General features: G+C 27.2%; 1 long non-coding RNA gene across 2 annotated transcripts; it reads left to right on the top strand.

Annotated features, from left to right (window-relative positions):
* The first annotated feature begins 1,749 nt into the window (after window positions 1-1,749).
* Window positions 1,750-4,159, top strand: LOC133318899 (uncharacterized). 2 transcript variants are annotated; one of them, XR_009752630.1, is made up of 4 exons: window positions 1,750-1,830; window positions 2,466-2,565; window positions 2,776-2,938; window positions 3,938-4,159. It is a non-coding gene; the product is annotated as an uncharacterized LOC133318899 (long non-coding RNA). The 2 variants fall into 2 exon arrangements; XR_009752629.1 differs by lacking the exon at window positions 3,938-4,159 and having other exon boundaries at window positions 2,776-2,974.
* Window positions 4,160-4,623: the final 464 nt, after the last annotated feature.

The raw sequence follows: 4,623 nt of genomic DNA on the forward strand, positions 1-4,623 counted from the left end.
AATCGGTGGTTTCTATAATTACATATAATAGAAATATATGCAAAAAGAAACAGCGTTATGGTAGTTTTTCAGTTTTACGTTCAAAAAAAAATTACATAAAAAATCTCTCTTCATTTATATATAATCTTATTATTCACGGCACTTCGGCTACAAATACTAGAAATCACATGATACTACTACTAAGCCTTCAATTATATTTAGGATGATAATAATGATCTTATACTTACGATATCTTAAAAGAAAATGCAATATAACTCAGAAAACTATATGACTTTTCAAAGTTATGCCATAAATTTGATATATACTATATTATTCATCCATAAAATATATTTTTGAGTTTTATTATTTTATCTCACAACATTGATGGACGCTTCGATGTCTCTTTAAAATAAAACGGTGAGATTGGAATCAAATTATACCACCAAAAATTTAATAACATCATTATCATTAGTTTGCACCAACACTCTATACGCGAAGAGTTTCTGAGGCCTTCTTCTGTTAGCCTGCATCAAGATCTCTTAATATTACAATTTGCCGTGATTATTGAATGAAACTAAAAATGTTCGGTAAGTAGCGTCACCATAGAACCTCGTAGTAAACATACTGATTGTCTGATGTCTGTTGTGGACCAAGTGACAATAATTTAGGAGCCAACATTAATAATATGGTAACTTGGATGTTATGTTTTATAAAAAAATTCACTTTAAGAGTAACAAACTTGGAGTACTTTTGTTTTTTTTTTTTTTAATAAAATGTCAAGTAAATAACGTAAACTTAGTTATATGTTGTACCCGTCGGTTGATCCAATATTGCTGGAGTCCTCTATTGAAGGGATTTCCGAAGTGAATACAAATTATATTGGTTTAAGTTCGAGTCCTTTAAAGTAAGGAGCCGATAGAAGAATATGAAGAAAATATTTAGGGGTTAAATTAAATTTATTTTTAGCCTTGACTTATTTTATTCTGTTTTCTTTCTAATATTTTCATGATATATTAAACCATTTAAATGAACATAAATTTATTAATTTAGACATCTAATAATTTGTTCACATCGTCATAAATTTTTTCACAAATAAATTAATTTAATTCAAACATTCATTAAAATTTTTTGCTTTAATACAAAGCATTCTCTTAAACAAAAACTGGAAGATAATAAAATATATGTATCAGTGAGAAACTTGAGTCATTCGAATTGAATTCGTAACAGCTGTTTGAAGTAGATAAATATATGAAAATTTATGTACATTAGACAGTAATTATTAATAGAATAAACATGGACGTAATAGAAGTGTATAAGTTGCTATCATCTTATAACTATCGTTATCTGATTCAAATGAATACATTGTTACATTCATCAGTAGTCGGTCAAAATAATAGACTATTGTCCAAACGTTCGGCTCCTAACGTCATCCGATAAAAATCAGACAACATTGCATTAGAGTATTATTATACTATCTCATTGAGATGCCTTTAGTTGATTGGATAGATATCACCCTTCGAAGGTATTTGTTGTGCACGCATTTGATGTTAATAAAATATAAATGAAAATATACTAATTTTGAGATTTTCGCTTCGGACGTTTAGAGTTATAACATAAAAAAAATTGAATTAAAATGATCACGTATTCTTTCGCTAATCTAAATGTAAAAATTCAACTTTGTTTTAGAACTTGCAATTCATTTTGAAAAAAAATATTAATTCGTTAATTTCAAGTGTCTAAAAACTAAATGAATCGTCGTAACAATAGCATAATACTTTAATGTTTCAAATAATTTTGTTTGTGATAGTTCAAAGATGAGGAACACTTCACACTACACGGTCGAAGGTAAAGGTAAATAAAAGCTTACATTGTTCATATTTGTTATTGTTATATTTATTCATATATGATTTACTGAATAAGAAGTTACCTACTAATTCTATATCTGTAGTTTGTCGATAACGCAGTAGGTATTTTCTAAAAATAGGATGATTTGAGCCAAATAGTTTTGATCTCGAGTGTCTGCTTATAAATTGTGTATTTTTCTGGCGATTTTAAATATACTGACAGATTTTAAAGTGCATCAGACGCATCTGTTTTGATAGTTAAAAATGATTTAGTATTTTTGATTTAAAAGTACACTGAAAAGCTTTTAACGGTAGTTAGCCATGAGTATTATTTATTCCGTACGTAAAAGCAACAGGGAATGTTAGAATATATTGAATTCATTTAATATTTGTTTACAAATACAAGGTGCGTCATTAAATATTTTTGAAATGCTCTTTTAACATCACTATCTGATTGATTGTTTTAGTTACATGTAACGGTTTTGCAATATATAGATTTCAATTATTTAAATATTATACATTAACGAATATTATTGCTCATATACCGAAAAATTTATACCTGAACTCACGTGGTCAATTAGTAAATGACGACAAATAAACATTTAATAACATTTTAAAAGAATGTTTAAAACTTTTTAACAGCACATTTCACTTCAAGTGACAACAACTTTCATCCCGAACCGAACTAGACAGTGAACAAGCTTCCTTACGACACTTCGACGTTATGCGGATACAATTGTTTGTAAGCCAGTTTCACTGTTTCGTATACATAGATACGTAGTAATCATTAACTGTTTGTAGATAACGTTTTACAAATGTCATTTAAGATTAAAGTTCTCGAAACTTAATAGTCCTTATAAAATCATATATCATCACGTATATATTTTTCAGTTCATCATATTACGTTTCTCTCATAATTATCATTTTTGACTTAAATATTTCTTTCTTATAGAAATGGAGCTTTGAAATAAAGAACAGTCAGATGATAATGAAGTATTGATTTTATTCTGAGTCAAGAAACTGTTAAAAATTATCTTGGTTTTGCTTTGTCTGTTGCCATTAAAGTGGAAAGAGCGATGAAATTAACTGCTGTAGTCCTGCGTCACTTGTCTGAAGTAAGTATTGAACATTTTATAGTCACACCAACTGATTGAGAGGAATATTTTGTCTTCATATAAAAATGTTTCATCTTTTATTGTATTTTTTTTAAATATGATATATAAATTTCAATCAAAAGCGTAAGAGCAGTATAGACCTATGAAATTTATAAAAAATTATGATTTCTTACAAACAATTGAATGTATTGAAAACATTACCTTCCATTTATTGGAATTAACATCAAGTGTTATTCAGTATTTATGCAAGTTATGTAATTTTTTTTATAAAAATGCTGTTCGAAATATTATAATTTTCGAAAGTTTTTTTTCTCGTAGCATTGTTTTAAGTGATTTTTTTGCTTAATAATTAACTAAGATTATATAATATGGATGTGTAATTAATTATATTACGAATTTCGGGACATCGAATGCCTGTTTCATTAATTTGTCAGCTGTACGATGACCAGCGGTCATTCAATTTATTATACAGCAATGATATCTGCTTTCTGATGTTTATTAAATATTAATAAATTATTTTATTTAATTAACTTGTATTAATATTTTATTAAATGAAAAACAGCCTGTTTGCTTTTTGTAATAATCCTTTGGACATTCCTTTACTTATATATTTTTTTTGTTAATTTTTAATTTTCACGCAATTTGAATTAAAAACTTAGGTTTTTTTAGGACAAAACAAATCAATTTTTATATTACGTATTATGTAATGAAAGTTATATCGAGGATTACGCTATTAAAATTCTTTGAAGTAGTTTTCGCCCCATTGCAATTCAAGACTGCTTTTATGAGTGCGGCAATTCTTAATAAGCATTTTCATTAAGTAGAACAAATCATGGAAATATGCTCCTTACTCACCATCGAGTCAGTCAGCTGCTAAAAGCTTGTAATGAGTGCTTGAGGAACTGTTTCTTTGAAACTTTAATATTACAAATATGCTCCTAGGTTGCCGGAAAGTTCTTTTATAGGATAACTTTGATTAATTAGATATTAATATTTCAGGCTACGAAGTAACCTACGATATTTTCAAAGTTTAAATGGCATTATATCTACCGTTGGATAATTAATCGTTGTAGATCGCAGAATCTGAAACGGCGTTTGAAAAATTGGCATCATACGTATAACTGACACATTTTAGATGCTAAATTCGGTTAAAAATAAAGGACAGTAGAGGAAATATTAGTTATTTTATTTTATGAAATGTAAAAAACACTCATGTATGGTTTGTTTTATGAAATCATGGCCAGTAATATTGTTATAAAAAAACGTTGTATATTATGAAATTTTGTAAAATATTACGCAATCAATGAAATACCATTAGAGATATGTATAAAGATACAACAAGGTTGGGTAAAGATCCAACCCAATAAATATAAAATTAGCCGTTAAATATGTCTGACTGAACTCAAAACTTCTTAATTTTTAAATAAAATTATTCTTAGAACCTATCTACCTGACTTTGTTTAACATCTAAATGGAATACTTTTACGTGTTCAAACACGTTAATTTTAACGCTTTTTATATAAAATCTTACCTACATAACTTTATATAAGTATTCACCAAAAAAAGAACTTATGTAAAACAAAAAGTTTTATTTACCAATAATCTTTTTGTCTTCTAATGTCTTGTATTTTACGTGAAATGTCAAATTATCAATTTTACTGACTTTTATATCTCTTGTTATATAA

Source organism: Danaus plexippus, chromosome 8, assembly GCF_018135715.1.
Source record: "Danaus plexippus chromosome 8, MEX_DaPlex, whole genome shotgun sequence".
In the NCBI taxonomy this organism is placed as follows: domain Eukaryota; kingdom Metazoa; phylum Arthropoda; class Insecta; order Lepidoptera; family Nymphalidae; genus Danaus; species Danaus plexippus.